The following is a 19,294-nucleotide window of genomic DNA, read 5'->3' as shown; positions in this document are numbered from 1 at the left end:
CGTAATCGCAGGCTCCTCTCTAGAGAGGTGGGTGCTGTAAAGAGTAAAATCCCAAGGGAATGACGATTAAAGTTCAAACTTAGGTTTAGATATTTCTTTGTCAGCGTATAGGAGACAGGATTTGGGTGTGGTTTGGTTGCGATGACTGGCGTTTGGAATTAGAATTTTACGGCCTCTTCGTGTTAGGTTTACTGTCGAAAAGTTATCTACAACCGAGATGAGGTCGTATACCAAAACTGACTTACAACAAACACTGTTTTATGACTGTAATAAAGGATTCGTCAGGAAGGGGAAAAATTGGATGCGCTCATTTCATTATAGCCATATCAACTGTATCATTAGAATAGCGCTATAAAAAGCTCGGCGGTCGCGATATGTTTAGCATTTATTGCCATCATGATTCAATTTTTATTAAGCCCAAACTAGGTCTCTTAAATAGGATAGGAAGATGTTATAATAAAATCAAGACGGAGTACTTACATACTCGTAAGTGATACTACGGCATTGGGATTCAACGTGGGTGGCGCGTTCCACGAAATTTTGTAGATGGTCATACCATAATAACGCCGATGAACGTTGTTTCCAATAAAATACGGCGACTTTGTAAGTATTATTGAGAGTGTCACTACAGAAAACATAAGAGCGTTGTAGTTTGAGAGCCGTGAGTGTGGACCACCATGACGGATTGTTATGAGGCGAGTCGACATGCACGTTTTACCGACCCAATTAGCATGAATACTTTAATTTTGTATGTTTTTGTCGAAGTATTTTATTTTTGATTCGAAAACCAAACGAAAAGTGCCAAAGTGTTTCCCCTTGATTAAGTGCGAAGCTTTTAGGTTTTTAATTCTATTAAATTTTATGAAATATAATTATAGTGAGATTTACAGAGAACTAGAGATCTAGAGAGAATAGCTCGGGTTACTGGATAAGGCAAGTCATAGTTTTAGATAAAACGACTGTTGTCTGGCCTTCGTTACTTTTACTCAAGTACCCGACTTCTATTAGATCATATAACACATCCAGTTTGCCTGAGTACTTAAGATTTTATCACGTGAATAACTATTAAACTGAAAACACTGAAAAGTAAAAGGAGCCCTTAATTTAAACGCTATTCGAATCTCGAATTAGAATTTCGCTAGACTTCGAATTTCGAATTCTAATTTCGCTAGACTTCGAATTTACATCGTTCGATCATCGATGTTTCAAATGAAATTTGCTACTAGCGGTGCTACGAGTATCATCAGTTATAAAGGTCGCAAGACGCAATCATCAATGCTTTCTGTACTTTGGTAAACTAGATAACAATTATAGAAAAATAAAAGATAGAACATAAGTGACCTAGAATGTTGATAGTAGTGTTATTTCTGCTATCTTGTTGGCTTGGCTGGCCGCCAGCCAGTTGCGGTCGCTGCTCGATAGTTGGGAGCGTGGGCGATGCCCACTTGTGTATGTTATCAAAATCAAAAGATACATTTCATACTTAAAAAAATACTTGTGGGAAATCTTTGGCAATTTTATCAACTGTCTTACAACTTATTAAAATTCCTAAAGAGGTTTTTTGCTATGAGAAACTCCTGCTCCATGTTCCTCATATTGATCATGGGTCTATTACTTCGACCGTATATGTTTGTTGTTGACAACGTAATAGCGACTATGGTGGAATTTATAGTTAGAAATAATTAACCTAACAATAATTCCTTAACTAAAAGCATAATCTTCGTAAATATACATCAAGTGTATAAGCAAGTAAATAAATTGATTTTTCGGTATCTAAGATTACAAAACTATCTGTCGGTACTTCAAAGCCACTATTTGATAACCTGCGATTACGTATCTCCATGCCCTCCCCTCAGGAACTCGGCGCGAACACTTCTTTTTGTTTGAGTAAATTTATATCAAAACCAGTTCTCTCCCATGTCGGGCGCTCTCAAAAAGCGGTTCCGACTTAATAGCTATGAAGTGTGATTATTAGTTAGTATTATATAACGCTCTACGAAATTCTACTTTAATAACAGGCTTGTGAGAATATTTACGGAGAATCTAATTCAAGATAATTCATATCTTGAAAACAGAACATAAACTACACGACACACTACTAGAGTCAAAAAGTATGATTTATGAATGTATAATTACCTAAAAACACTTCCAAAATATCACATAAAAAATAACTGTATTATTGGATGTCATCAAAGCTTGTCTAATTTTCCCACAGGGATGAAACCATGTGAAGCATGGTGACGGCGACTATCAAAGGGATTTAAATGATATCAATGGCTTTATGCTACCGCGGTTCTTTGTCGGCCCCTTGGACGGTAACATCACAGCCCCGAGACCGGCTGTCACGGCAATCCATAACCGGTATAAAGCGAACATCAAAAAGGCCGCCGGCTATTGCATCACGTGCCATTGCAAATTGCAAGATTAAGTTTTTTCATAATATGGTTTGATTTAGAATTTGTTATTTGATAAAATATCAGGAGACAGCTGTTATTCACATCTGTTCTTGCTGTACTGAAAAATAAAATAGCAACGCTAATAGATAAAAATCTCTCTGTTTAATAGCTATAGCGACAACATTACACAAAGTATATCCATACTGATATTATGAAATGGAATAAGTATGTATTTAAATTTCTTTTTTGTTACGATATACTTTTGTCTTGACAATACTGAAAAGCCCCGTTCAACTGGCCATAAGTTAAACCACTTTAATACTTTTCCTTGCCTAAATATAATACCTCTTGATATTGTTTTTATACTCTTAAACTGACTATGCACGCTGCATTCTAATTTTACTTAGCTATATAGCTAAACGTTCAGTCTTTTCAAGACTGTTGGCTCTATCTACCCTACAAGGCATAAAGACGTGATTATATAGTACCTACTACAATCATATTGTCCTATTCGTAAAAACATTAAGAACGTTTCTAAGTAACGGATTTTGATTGTAGTGCTTACATACACACAATTTTTTTATTCTGTTAAATTTACAGCATTTAGGCAATACAAAAGATTGTGAACCCGGTCGGCCGAATCCTTTCATCTAGGTACAATTATAAAGCCAATTTAAATAAACAATAGGCTATTTGACTGTATTAAAAATATACATTTCTTTTATGTCATCAGTCTTAATATTATTTTTTTGTAGCGATTTGTAATAACGCGAGATAAAAATATTGCATTATTTAAACAAAATCCGTCTCAGAAAATTAGGTTTTTATATGCAGCTGTCACGTGACTAAAAACGAACGTGATTGGCTATTTCTATTATGACGTCAATTATCCATAAACAGACTGTGGATCGTACCGTTCCTTAGTGTTCGCTATTAGTTTTTAAGATTTTATAAGTGTTTGATCGCTCAGGATTACTCAGATAACATAGGTACCTATTTAACCTTTTAACCGCGCGAGTCGCATATATGCGACAAATATCGCCGTGCCCCTACCGCCCGTGTCGTATTTCTGCGACAGAGAATATCCATGATTTTTTCGTTCTATTATCGTCCTATTAACTTCGTGGTATAACTAAAACTATTATTGAATAGAGCTATTTATTACAACAATTACTTAAAATTATGTTTCATAGCTCTAAGCACTGAAAAAACTTAAACAAAAATAAGTAATTGGCAGCTCGGACTTTTCTTCGGTGTCTATCGCGCGTGTCGCATAAATATGACCATAGGGATGGGATACAATGCAATGCGCATTTTAAAAACAAAATAACAAACAGTTAAATAATCAGGTATAATGCATCATTCAGCATGAAATAAACAGTGTCATACGAAATAAAGTTAAATTAACAAGTATAACTTTAAACATAAGAATTATTAAAACGGTCGCTCCATTCGCTCTCACAAAGAATTAGTCAAAATAAGTTAGATTTCGGAAATTTTACTAATTTTCACTTAGAGATAAGCTTTCACCTTAAAGATGAATGATTGTGATACAAGAAGGCTGATTTTAAATAAAAACATAAAAAACTTTTTGACTTTTTTTTATCGATACAACGATTACTCCTCCTTATTTATTGTAGGTATTATTTTATCGATTTGTAGCGGCGCGCTAGGGGCACGACAATTGATATTTAGCCAAGCGCTTAAAAGGTTAATAATGGAAACCAATTCCGCGAAAGCTGACAGTCGAAACCTACCAAAAGTGGACGCAATAATGGTTGGAAGAAGAAATCTGGATTGTCTTCTTCAAAGACAATCCAGATTTCTATGCTGCCGAACTGAAGAATGTGAAAACATCAATGTAAGTATATCTTGGTAACCACTGATCTTAGATCATGATCTGAAACCACTTCTTGCGAATATTCAAATCCATCGGCATAGAAAAAACAGTTGCGTAGGAGATTTTATTGTTGTATTAGTGCATTGAGGTACTGCACAACATTTATAGGAACTCATTTTAATAATTTTCACACATATGACGTGGCAAAAGTTAAATAAAACAAGAGAAAATCAAAACTTTTCGAAACACCAACAAGCTTTGTACGATATTTACACGAAATTTACGTCACTGCATGCCATGGCCGCCATATTGCTAAAAGTCGCGTTTTGGCGGCATATTTGAATATTTCATTTTCTTTTTCAATTTTTTAATAAAATAGCTGTAATAAAGGCAGAAAAGTATTTTTGTAGGGCTCCTTATAAACAAATAAATACCCTAAGATAGTTTTTAGAATTTTGACAAATAGCCTATTGAGTAAGTACCTACGTGACAGTGTACACGAAGGGCCATGAACAGGAAGAAATGGAGAAGTATCGCAAAAGCTGCAACCGACCTTACTCCGTCCGGAGTGTACGACTAAGAAAAGGACCTACGTGACTCCTATTGTAAGCACTGAGATAACGAACCCCCGTAATTAAGTTTCCATTCTTTTTTACAATGCCAATAACCTTTAACAAAGTATTTACTGCCATCCATCCCAAACAATACAGCTCAATAGTCGGCTTTTTTCTAATGAAGTGCTGCTAATGCCAGAACTGTGTACGTTCGTATAATGACTCGTGAAACTCGTGAAAAAACCGACGACAAATTGACTATTTCGAGGCGTGGCCGGCAGAGGCGGCCCCGTCAAAGGCCCTTGTGATCAAAGGCGCCGCTACGAGCGGGCACAGCTTTGATCTCGCCGCGAAGTGCAAATTATGTTATAAAGACAGCGAGTGGCGCGCCCGCCGCCGCCGTTGCCCAAGCACTGTGCTAATTAATTCACCTCGTCGATGTGTATGCCCGTGGGCAGGTGGTGCGTGGATACTACCACGCAATATTATAGGTGCCTATCAATTATAATTTGTGCCATTAACATTAACTTTTTAATTAACATACCTAGAAACGAAAATATTTTGAGAAGCCTACCTATTTAACCTCACTATTAGATAAAGTTATTGAACTGATATCAATTTTACACATAAGATGACACATAAAAAGTGCCTACATGTATGTAGTACATACATACAAATAATCATATCTATCCGTTACGGGTAGCCAGAGCCAACGGTCCGTCATACATAGGAATACAAGTATCCTAGTACCATCTAAAAAATACCTAGACTGCGCTATACCGCGCTACGCGAAGCGCCAGTCTGTCATACATAAGATTTCAACGGCCTTGCCGGCCTCAGAAGTCAGAACAATGCGTCTAAAATGTAAATGTGATTGGCCAACATCCGTCAGATATTTTATGAATGTTACAAACGTAAAAGAACATGTAATTAACTAATCCGATACTATTAAACGAGCAATGTTTAACTATTATCTATATATATAAAAGCGAAAAACACTCACTTAGGAATCACGAAATCTCGAAATCTACTGAGCCAATAAAGATGAAATTTGGCAGGAAGGTAGATTTTAATTAGGAGGGATCCACTAAGAAAGGATTTTTGGAAATTCTATTCCTAAGAGGGTGAAATAGGGGATGCAAGTTTATATGAAACTTCTGCATTATTATTGTTGGACACATGAAATTTTTGATTTTTTACGATTAGATTAAAATAATAATTCATTAATTGGATGTGCGGGATCATCCAAAATACATTTGCGCGGGCGAAGCCGCGGGCAAAAGCTAGTATATATTATATAGGTATCTTATATATAAAATTCTCGTGTCACAATGTTCGTTCCTGTACTCCTCCGAGCCGGTTTGACCGATTCTCATGAAATTTTGTGAGCATATTGAGTAGGTCTGACAACCGGCCAACATCTATTTTTCATACCCCTTAGTAATAAGGGTTGTCCACCCTTAACATTTTTTTAACTAGAAATTACTTAAAAATTATCTATATGGCTGTATATATATAAAACAGTAACGTCAACTGTATTTTTGTGAATTTTAATGGTTTTTTATTTTACTAATTTTTATGGTTTTTATGGCGTCTATCGTGCCCCGCGCTCAGGTACCAAAACTCATTTTAAAATAATAATATTCTCTTCCATTTAGTTTATTATTGTGTATATTATCAAAAGTTTATTTCGTTTGCTTTAAATAACAAAGCGTCGCACGATGTTTAAAAGGTATTTAAAATTGAGTTTACACTGATTTAGCAGTATTCAAACAGTAGGCTCGCCTTATGCCAAATATTATAACACGGAAGGTAAGTACACAATTCTTAGAATAAAACAAGGCAACTATAATTTCGTTCAAGCAATTTATGGCCATTAAGAACTGGTCGTTTGTAAACAATAACCGGTTTAAAGATAGTGGGTTTCTTTGAGCGTATTTTGTGCGCCGCAGCTATCAGGCGCGGCCGTACCTACCGTCGACCAAGCGAGCCGCCAAACGGGCAGAGGATAGAAATAATGATAATGCAGACCTTATCCTTTACATTAAATTTTATTGAAGCAGGAGGGTTTATTTTATATATAATATTGATTGAGTTTCTTTATTACCTATATACACTAAGTCGGGCATTTTACTTTATAACACTTTCTCAAATGATGATCTTTACGTAGAATGTCGGTTGTAGGTATAACCGTTAAGACCTGATTAAAAAGCGAGAGGCACAGGCTCAAATCCTCCTTCGTCCGTTACTAATGACTCCTTTCCAGAGAGGTAAGGACTGGGACTAACGTTAGGTGTCAGTGTCAGCCTCAGAAATACTTATTTCGTCCGTGGGGAAAATTTACATTCTGGCAAAAGTGTTTTGCACGTGTACCTACTTTCTTTCAATCATTTAGTGAAGTTTAAATCTACACTCCTTACAGTACGAATAGTATATTTACTTTGTGTCCTCGTTACTTTGCAGCATCGAGCATTAGGCAGCGTGTTGTTGAGCGGACGAGGGGAAGGGAAGAAGAATGTGCGCGGAAGGGACGCGGGTTGATCGAGCCGCGTGCGTCGACCCACGGTGAGCGGTAAGCTTTGATCTTGCCGTCTCAACGCGCAGTCTGATAGTCTGACCAGGATTTAGCCCCGAGCGATGTGCATCTACTCTGGACTCAATTTAACACTGATTTTATAGTAAGCCTTAGCATTAGCCACGGACTGGCTGTAACTGTACTTATAACAATTTTGCAAGTGAATTCGCTAAATAATTTATTAGGTATTATCTTTCAGACAAGTTCTTTGCCGTTGAACACTTCGCATTTGGTCTCCCTCGATTAAGTAAGTACACAATAATCAAGGCAATGTAAGTGCTTATGCTTAATGAAAAATACAAAATTATAAAGCTAGCTAATTTTTTGGTAGTAAGTTATCATAGAAATAGTAATAACAGTAATGGTAGTCGAAACATATTTAACAGATAAACAAACAATAGTGGTAACACGACACAAGATCTGCTTAATCAATTAGATGACCACGAGACTTAAATACTCTCCAGATACTGTTTTTCCATATGGAGAACTGACTATTCAGAATATTTATGTTATAGTCTTAGATTATGAAGGAAATCTTTTTAATTTAAGTTAGTGTAGTTTTGCATTAAAAATATTTCTCAGAGTCTCTTATCTGCTGAACAGTGTCTATTAGTATAACTTACGAACATTTTTTACAAAGTAGAGTACTTATACTACGCATTTCAGCTTTGGTTATATTTGTTCTCTATTCATATGAAGAAAATAAAACTTGACATTGAACAAACCTATCTAGCAGTGTGGTTCAAATTGATGTAAGTACCGAAGACCGGATGTTTATATTGCAAATGCTTTGACAGGTACGTGAGTATTTATGTGAGTATAAGCCTTGCGGCTCTGCAATAGTAAAGCCGGGCTGTTTGTCGGCAAGACAGTTATTCTTGTTTTGTCGCGCTTGTGATACAATCTCAAATCCCGCGTACAGATGAGTATAAATAAACTTGGGCCGGCGACAAGAGATCCGATGCAACAGCTACTCGGAAGTGCTATTTCCGACTTTCTTAGAACTTGTCCTCTTCAATAACATTTCCATTCCAGTGTAAACGTTTGCAGTTGACAGATAGAAATCAAACTTTAACGCGGCTAACGAAAGAACTCTAGGCGTTCACGAGAGTAAATGGAAAGCCAATGCTAGCTGATGTAATGTAACTCTTATTTGTAATAATAATAACTGAACATTTATCAATATGAACCCTTATAGGTACAATTTTTTAACAGTAATCTTGGTGTGTGTATAATATTGTACACGTAAGGATTTACTAAACAAAAAAAGTGATAAAGTATGTGATTGTTATAGAACTAACACCTTAAGTGTATAGTTTTTAGTTCAATTGTTAAGAGTAGTGGTATTAGAAAATTAATAAATAAGAAAAAGTTGTTTTAAAAATTTAGAACTGTGAATAGAAAACGAACTTAATACCATTTCTGAGTACGCTGGTTTTCACAAGGCAGTGGCGGCGGCTTCTATATTCAAATTACAGGTTTGAAAATTGTGCTCGCAATTGCAATCCAACGCGCCGCGGGAGAGTCTGTTGGCCGGCAGGTAGGTTTGGTCGGCCACTTTCTATGAAATTTCTAAATTCATAGGTATCTAACTACCTACTTCCGTATCCATAATGGTGAAGGAGAGTGCTGGTAAAAATATATGTATAATATGATCGTGCACTTTATTAAAACTGCTAAAAAATATATATTATTACAATTTGCTTACATAGGTACAATATAAATAAAAAGCAACCAAAGGATAAGCTTATAAACCTGAGATTCCTTTTGTAGGCGATTGGCTAACTACCTGTCACTATTTGAATCTCAATTCTATAATTAGGCCAAACAGCTGAACGTGGCCTATCAGTCTTTTCGAGACTGTTGGCTCTTTCTACCCCCAAGGGTATATGCTATTCGTTTGGATTGCTTTTTTTGATAATGGTACTTACTGTTTCTGTATCACTCTTTATCTATAAACTTAAAAATAAAATGCCGTGAAATGTGTTACAGATTATAATTTAAAAATTACGTAGTATTGCGCGCGACATCATTAAGTATCATTCATCAGACTTACTTAAATATTTTGACACGCAGTTATCATCACGCATGAACTGATTTCTTATGATTGATAATTTTCAATGAAAGATTTAATTTTGTGGGAGACAACTCGGCACACAAGTTGGCGACATCTTAGATTCGCAAACATAATATGTCAGGAAAAGTAAACCCTTCGAGAATGAGATTGAATTTTATTCAAGTGTTCCTCTTATTTGGGATTGCCACCGCGTGGGAGTGCTGTGTTTATCTTGTCCTACCTATATTATGGCCTTGAGTCCTATGTTTATCGTGTCCAATGTTATGTAAACTTAGTTCAATTTAATTTTTTATAGAAGGATCAATGTCGTGCGTTATTTGTATTTTGACAGAAATCGTAGCATTCCGCCGATAAAATCCAATTCTATTCATCGGATTTGTACTACAAAGCAGAAAGAAGAACTGTACATTGTGCTATTCATGATTGTGACAAAAGATTGTTGAGAACTGACGAGTTAACATGATTCCGTCGAAAATCGCATCCTGTTCTTTACATTTTTAGCGCCGGCGGTGAGCGCATTCGCGTCCGGTCGTGCGGTTCTATAATCATTTCTGTCCAAATATTGATCTTTTTTTTACTTCCGTTTAAATTGAAAAGCCGGAAAGGGTGGATTTTTGTTGAACAACTTGTAATCAATACACATCAGCGTACTTCCCTTTCAACACATTTGATACTTCCATCCCGTTCTATTTATTGGATTATATGGTGATACATATATTTTACTATGATGATATTGATATGACCGTCGCGCACGAAGTCACAGGGCGGGTAGGCGCGATGTGCGGGGTCGATAATAGTTTTCGAAAATTTCGCTAGTAGGTACTTACGCTTTATCGGCCTTTAATTTCTCGCCCGAAAATTTTCATTTTCTCATTAGTTATAAATTTTTTTCATAAAGTGGAAAAGGCAATTTTGATTTACATTAAACGCATAACGTATCTAACGTTTTTTTTTATTGAATAAGAATTAATTCATTAAACGCATAACGTATCTAACGTTTTTTTATTGAATAAGAATTAATTCTGTTTTGTTAAAATAGATACATACATAAAAATCACATCATTGTATTGTAATGTGTAAAACCAGAAAATGGTTATTGTGGAAGATAGACATATGCCATCGTGGACTATTAAAGATGTAAAACCCCACCATACACTGTTTTGTTATAACTCAAAAGGTTTTAGTACCGTTTTCTAGGAAAGCTCCCGATGGGCGGAATAGTATCCGACATTCTGAACTAAAATCGTCATAATATCATCACTTTGAAAAAAAATACACTTTTTATACACTAAAACCGTCCTCAGGTATTAGTCTCTTTTGATATGAAAATTTGTAATTTACGAGTTCATCGCGAACAGACAGACAGACAGGCGCGGCGGGAGACATTGTTTTATAATTATAATATATAGTATAGATGATAGACATAGCCTTATTTAATATTTTATGTACAGGTTTTCCTATCCGTCAAAACATCCTACCGATTACACCAAATTGGTCCAAGCAGTCAGAAGTCTATGAAACTAAAACTACAATAAAATTGCTTTTTTACTTTTGCCTTTGTAAAGTTCGTAAAATGTAAAGCTTCGCAGTACAGTACAATACTGCTGCAATAGTTACGATGCTTTGTAGTTTTTTGAAATGAAACGGTCGCCGAAGATAATAGAATTTCTAGGAACATCCCTTATGGATGTAGGATACGCCGCAGGCAACGAACGTCGACAGGGATGTGAGGTCAGTGGCGGGGAGGGGCCTGATGCCATCCATCACGCCGCAGGGGTGCAATTAGGCGGAGTAGATGTGCTGACACGCCGCCGCCGCACCGCGAGCATACGCCACGGCCTTACAGACACCCCAGTGCAAAGGTCCATGCATACATAATTATTTTTTTAATTATAAGCCTAGGATATATTTTTATTTCTAGGCAGCATAAATTTTAAGATTTCTTGAAAGTTAACATAATTTGGTATTGCAATAAGTTTTATCTAATTAATGTGAAAATTTCCTGGTATCTGACTACCTGACATGCTCATTGGAACCCTTAGCATAAATAGCAAAGAAATGATGACGAATAGACTAACCATGTTAAATGTGCATTCCAAACAGGGGGAGTCATGCGTTCCATTAGTTTGGTTATCATTAATGTTGGAGTTACTGTCATTGTTGGCGTCTGCTCTATTGGTTATCTATCTATCCACTAGAATCCTTTAATAGCTTCCATTTGGAGTTTAGGATTAGGCGATAACGATGGTGCTTAATGATCTTTGGTTCCTTTTTAATTTCCAATAAAAATTTTAACTATAAAAAGTTATTGTCCATCCGGGTAAGGACGTAAGGGCGGTGAGTGGAGTTGGGGGAGGAGAGACCGGCATCGAAGCGCGGTAGCGGCCGCCGATTATCCGTCGATAAGAAACAACTTTGATTTATGAAGAAAGCTCGAGGAATGGCTACCGGGCGCCGCGTTTCTTTTTAGTGAAGTTACCCAACATTCAAGCATCGACTACTTTACCTTATTACGTTACTCCCGTTATATACATCCAATTAAGTACTATAAAAAAATTGTTTCGCCTACAAGAAGAATCCCAAGTTTATGAGCCTTTCTTTTAGTCAATGGAAAAGATATGGTTCTAAAGTGCCGGGAACCACACGGCACTCGGACATCAAAATTAATTAATTTATCAAATATAAAACAATAGAGAGATATTAGTATAACTATACTATGGATAATAGATCATTGTGAGTACAATGGTTTATCATAATTATCCTTTTATGTTTTCTGTGTAGGTACTAAAAAAAATTGAATTTCCGAATTTATAAATCTATGTTACTCTTAGATTCCATCTAAGACAAGTTTCAGCAACATCGGTCCAGTCATTTTTAATTATTAATTACAAACAAAATTCAAACATCAACATCTTTTACTAATAATTTTGCACATACATCGTTTGTGTCGATAAAAGTTGTAGACAGCACTAGCCGAGTTGGTTTACAACTAGGTACAGTCCATCGAGTCGGCCAGATTTTTGAAACATATGTAAATGAGGCAGCTGACCGCGCCTCAAAGACACCGCCTCGGGTCTCTCGCACCCAAGCTTTATTATAGATCTACGCATTTTACGAGTACAAAGCTTGCGTTACAAAGATTTGTTTAAAAAATATTTCAGAAAACATTGGTTGTTTTGGTATTCTATTCTATCCAGCCAGTTTAGAATATTAACTTAAAATTATTCAAGCGTCGTTACTTATAATTATAGGTAGTTAAAACATAGTCATTTGTAATATGATATAAATGAATTATGTTGAATTGTTATTTACTCATCTGATCATCACGCATTATATAGTATATTTATCAATTTTATTTCTTTAAAATTACAGTAAAATTTGATTAAGTATTAATTTGAGTAGAATTAATTTCATGTTTCAAAATTGTATTATAACATATTTTCAAAACGTACTTATACTCGTACTTCACATTAGCTCACTATGGATAACAAAACAAACAAAGAATGTAACATGTTTGAGTTTGTTAGATTGGAGTGTAGTCGGTAAGTTGGCGCAGAACTCTGGCGCCAGTTCTCCCGACTATTATTTGTCTATGCAATTCGACCCCTCTTTACCTATGTTTCTACACCATGGTATAAATTGTCCTGCGCACAAACCAATGCTTCGTCAGCATGAATTAAGCGCCACCTACACATGCGTACCTAAATTAAGGGCCACCTACAAAAGAATAGTTTTTCGGAAATTGTATGATGCCCTTCTCCAGATTTTATACGTAAAATTTCAAGAATATTCAGCAGATAACGTAAAAAGACGACAAATAAACTTACTTTTGCATTTATAATTTTAGTTTGAATTGGAATGTATTTATAAAAAAAGATTTAACTAAGTTTGCTCCACCTAGTTCTAGCGGGCTAAACCTACTTGCACACTTAAGAGTTTAGCTGTAAGTTATAGTAAAAGAGGACACTGACATGTAACAGCTCTACTAATCGCTGGATCTAGAGGTTTGAAATTTGGCATGTAAATTCTTATGTACAATGTAAAACGTTTATTACGATTACGCTGAATAGGAATTCTCGCATAATACGCCATTTTGCATCAGTCCCTGCAACTTAGACATGTTTTCATACATTCTTTAACCCGTAATACGATTCATTATCCCGTTTGATACGCCCTAACGGCCAACACATACTCGTATTACAGCGGCCTAAGCCTGAAATCATTCAAAATTGTTTCAAGAAAGCAGGTTTAAAAAAAAAACGAGGTTGACTTCGTGTTGGAAGAAGAAGAACCCGTAATACTGCAGGGTTTTCAGGATATTCTTCCATTGATGATAATGGGGCATCGTACACAATTCAATTGAAGATCTTATAGAGAATGTGAATAACACACGAGAAAAGGCTGAAAGTGATAATGATCAAGAAGATGAGTCAACTCCGATTTCATAACACGCCCATAATCAGCATTAAATGATTTAAGACGCTATGTTACTTCTTTGAATCAAAGCGAAGACGCACTATAAATGTTAAATTAAGTACGTTGAAAATCTTGTAAATGCTAATGCCTCAAAATCTACTTTCCCGCTAAAGCCGCGTTTTTGGTTGAGTCCCTGTGAAATCGTCTTTAACGGGTGTTACTGTAGGAAGGATTTTCCGAAATTCCTGCTAGAACTTCCGTTTCACGCGGGCTTATTCTTAAATCGAATCTGTGATTGATGTCAATTGATGGTAATCATAATATCGACTTCGTTTTGTTCATCAATGGCGATTGACCAATCTCGGATCTTCTGGGAAAGTACTTCTAGAATTGGTCACATGTGGCTTACTCGGATAACGCTTCATTATTTTACTTGTAAATAATACGTAATTAATTGCTTGCTTTTTGTTTCTGCATTATTTTGTTACTCACCTGCATATTGCTTAGTTGATGGCAAGTAGCTTGATAACTGATTTGTAACTCGTTTATTTGCTAACTTGCATGTTGTTTGCCTTTTCTCAAATTCTCAATTTTTGTACGCATTGATCAGGATATTCGTGCCCAATAGTCTTAAAACTGAAAATTTTGCAGACCGGACAAAATGGAAAAAGAAATCTTTCATTTTGTCTGGCACTGATGGAATATTTATTTTAACATTAACATTACGCCTTAAACGTGAACTAAGTCTTTGACTCTATCTGTTTCGAGACTGCTGGCTCTGTCTACCCCACAGGGGAGAGAGAGAGAGACGTGATTATATGTAAGAATTACCAAGTTTATACAAGTTGTCAATTTGAAGGATTGCTTTACAAAAATGGCAGGGTATAAAATTTTTTTTCCTAATTTTCTCGGTATTTACTCAACGCATTATATATATTTATATTTATTTGGGTACAGTAAAAGTACACTCCTATTGTATATATAAAGTCACAATAATATATCAAATGCATTAGTACTCAGTTTTTACCTGCTATTCAGGCTGTATTATAATATACCAAAAATTACGTATTTAGCGTCACCTACAAAATAATACTGATATTTCACAAATTCCTCGAGAACTAAAGTTTTTCCGGGTATGTAACCCGGATAGAGAAAGATGTACTTTCTCCAGACTCTTAATATAAGTAACTAGCTGTAGCCCGCGACTTATACGCGTGGAAGGGTCTGTCGTGGTTATTCTCCGTTGTATGCTGTACAAGGTGTGTTAAAATGTATTTTTGTACAAACTTATTTTTGACGTACAGTTTTTTTTTATTCAAAATTATAAAACACCCAATCAAATCTTTTCGAGACCTGTTGTTAAATATATAAGCAATTTAAGTTTTCCGATGCTTATAAGGTCATAATTTTTTACTGATAGGTATGTCAGATAGTTAAATAAATATATGGGTAATAACGCTTATAATATCTAGTATTATTATAAGCGTTACTACCCATATATTTATTTAACTTTTTAGTGTTATATTTAACGTTTAGTGTATACTAATATCCATATAAATACCAATTATCCAATAGGGATAGGCAGAAGGAGTATTCCTCCTTACGAAAAACCTTTTTAAAACTATATTCATGGTTGTAGCATCGCGAGAAAGGAAGATGAGTGTATGAGAAAGATTCGTCAAGCTAAAGGTCCCGCTGTAACTAATTCGCGTAGTCAGTGACCAGGACTCGAACTCATAACTATATATCGTCTGTTCTACTTGCTTTTGAAGAACTTTCGCGTAATTAAAAATTATGAGAATTCGGATGTGGACTGTACCCACATAAGTATAAAATTTTACCACGAAAAGGTAGTTTCTTTAGTAAAAATAATAAAAAACACAATATTTTCCTCAATAAGCAAGGGATTATTTTTTTATTTAATAAAATGTAATTAAATATTTCACCCTCAAGTCACGTGACAATGAACACCGATCAAAATGTGTGACGTCACGCGTTGCAATACAAGAATTTTCGCTGTCAAGTACTATGGTGTTTGTTGATATTTGGATCATATTATTACTGTGATTTCCGTGCAACTTCTTCGAAATTTGCTCGATTATCTTTTTGAATAAATTTTTGAAGGTTTTCCCATAATGGAAAGTGGGTATATTACGGCAGATAGTTAAAATTTGCCAAGAATTGGTTGCTTTACGGTGGCTAATTTCTTCGCAACGAATAGTAACTTCTGCTCTGCTGAATTTAGAAATGGGAAGTCATCCATGTAAGTACAGCTTGGCAAGAAACACGTGACAATAATAGGGGCGCCACTGTCGTGTAATGTGGTCACCCCATATACTGCAACAAAAATTATTTTGATAGTTGGAGTAATTTTTAAAAAATATATTTAGTTTGTTATTCTCTCACCTTAAACCGTAAAATTTTGATAAAATTTGTACATGGGTAGTGCAGGAGTTTCAGGAATAACATATAGGCTTTTTATCCCGATATTCATACAATATTTATTGTGGATGAAGCGAAGCAAATATGCAGAGATCGTGGCAAGTGGAAAGAGGTAGTCTCTGCCAACCCTTTCGGGAAAGAGGCGTGATTTTATGTATGTATGTATGTATACGCGAGTATTATCTCGAGGAGCAGCTGTATATTATAAATCCGAAAGTTTGCCAGGATGTAGGTTTGTATGAATGAACTTTTGTTACTCTTTTACGCTATAACTACGGGACGGATTTTGATGAAATTTGGTACACGGGTGACACCAGGAATAATACAGGATATTTAATCTAGATAATTATTTAAACTTAGATGACGATGATTACCAGGTATAGGGAGCAAGTAATAAAACTAACAAAATGCAAAGAATTAAATTATTTAATCAGAGTCTGAAATCAGAAGACTTTCGTCTAAAACTTCAACACCAGAGAAGTGTTCTGTGTCTTGACTCGTACATTCTCCAAAATTCTCAATCTCGTCTAGGTTAGAGGAATCGTTCATACTACTACTGTCATCTCGCAGGTTTATTACAAGTCTGTCTATGTCTTCGTATAGCGTCTGCCCTCGTTCATAATATTCTTTTTCTATTTTCATGACATGGCTGCAAGAATTTTTCCACTCTTCGGCAGAAATAGATGCAAACGCTTGCTCAGCTGCTGCCTAGAAAATTAGAGAAATGAATATCTATATTAAAATTTTAACAAAAATTTAAAAATATTTAATTTTACCTACGGCACACATTATAAAGTAAAAAAACTATTAAACTTACAATCTTTTTAACAGTGTAAAATAATTTAACTACTTGTCTTATTGCTCATGTGTGTCAGAATGGCGGGTGTACCTCACGGATTTTAATATCTGTTTTGGATTAAAAACGTACCTGATGTGTACCTCAGTGTACCTCTCCTAAAAATCTGTGTACCTCCTTCTATGTAAAGATTTTAAATAAAATAGGTACACCCGCCATCCTGACGTCAGGACCGCGGGTGTACTTCTAGTTAGCATATGTAGGTAAGTAAACTGTATATGTAGATTTGGTACCTCTTGTGTACCTGCAGAAACAAATATTAATTAAATAAAAAATATTAAGGATGCTGAGAAAATGAAAAAAAAAAAGTTTTTTGTCTTTGACGTAGTTTTTATTTTATAAAAATAACTACAGTATAAGTAACTAAAAATAAATTAATTGTACCAGGTGTCATTAATTTAATTTATTTTAAGTTATTAATACTGTAGTTATTTTTATGTAATAAAAACCGGCCAAGTGTGAGTCGGACTCTAGACAGACAGTGGAGGCTTAGTAATAGGGTCCCGTTTTACCCTTTGGGTACGTAACCCTAAAAATGACGTCATAGAAAAAAATTTTTTTTTCATTTTCTCAGCACCCTTAATATTTTTTATTTAATTAATATTTGCTTCGGCAGGTACACAAGAGGTACCAAATCTACATATATAGTTTACTTACCTACATATGCTAACTAGAAGTACACCCGCGGTCCTGACGTCAGGATGGCGGGTGTACCTATTTTATTTAAAATCTTTACATAGAAGGAGGTACACAGATTTTTAGGAGAGGTACACTTTTAATCCAAAACAGATATTAAAATCCGTGAGGTACACCCGCCATTCTGACACACATTAATTGATGTGTGTCAGAATGGCGGGTGTACCTCACGGATTTTAATATCTGTTTTGGATTAAAAACGTACCTGATGTGTACCTCAGTGTACCTCTCCTAAAAATCTGTGTACCTCCTTCTATGTAAAGATTTTAAATAAAATAGGTACACCCGCCATCCTGACGTCAGGACCGCGGGTGTACTTCTAGTTAGCATATGTAGGTAAGTAAACTATATATGTAGATTTGGTACCTCTTGTGTACCTGCCGAAGCAAATATTAATTAAATAAAAAATATTAAGGATGCTGAGAAAATGAAAAAAAAAAAAGTTTTTTGTCTTTGACGTAGTTTTTATTTTATAAAAATAACTACAGTATAAGTAACTAAAAATAAATTAATTGTACCAGGTGTCATTAATTTAATTTATTTTAAGTTATTAATACTGTAGTTATTTTTATGTAATAAAAACCGGCCAAGTGTGAGTCGGACTCTAGACAGACAGTGGAGGCTTAGTAATAGGGTCCCGTTTTACCCTTTGGGTACGTAACCCTAAAAATGACGTCATAGAAAAAAATTTTTTTTTCATTTTCTCAGCACCCTTAATATTTTTTATTTAATTAATATTTGCTTCGGCAGGTACACAAGAGGTACCAAATCTACATATATAGTTTACTTACCTACATATGCTAACTAGAAGTACACCCGCGGTCCTGACGTCAGGATGGCGGGTGTACCTATTTTATTTAAAATCTTTACATAGAAGGAGGTACACAGATTTTTAGGAGAGGTACACTGAGGTACACATCAGGTACGTTTTTAATCCAAAACAGATATTAAAATCCGTGAGGTACACCCGCCATTCTGACACACATTATTGCTCAACAGTTGAAATTAAACAACTTTTTTAAAAAAGAACACTATCCTTAGGTACTTATGGATGACCTAAAACGGATATCCCAAAGGGGTCGTACAGAGTGCGGGCGACAATGACTATTATACCTACTAATCGTATTCTACGACCGATTTATTTTAATTAAACTGACTTTGATGACAAATACATAAACAAATCTGTATTAAAACACACCATTTTGCGGAAAACATCCGCTGAATATATTAAGGAAAAGAAAAAAACAAAAGTCGCCTGGCAGGATTTGTGCAAAATTTATATTAATTTGAGTAAAACTAAGTAGGATTTAGCTACGCCTTGTCGTTTGCAGGCAAAGACGTTGTGGCAGGTGGTAGGAATGTGACATGCTCAGTAAGTTATACGTGTCAATCAACGTCAAAGTCACACAAATGTAATGCGCTACATTGTACCAATACCAAGT

The sequence above is a fragment of the Amyelois transitella genome, chromosome 3 (genome assembly GCF_032362555.1).
Source record: "Amyelois transitella isolate CPQ chromosome 3, ilAmyTran1.1, whole genome shotgun sequence".
NCBI lineage: Eukaryota > Metazoa > Arthropoda > Insecta > Lepidoptera > Pyralidae > Amyelois > Amyelois transitella.
This window is presented reverse-complemented; position numbering follows the sequence as displayed.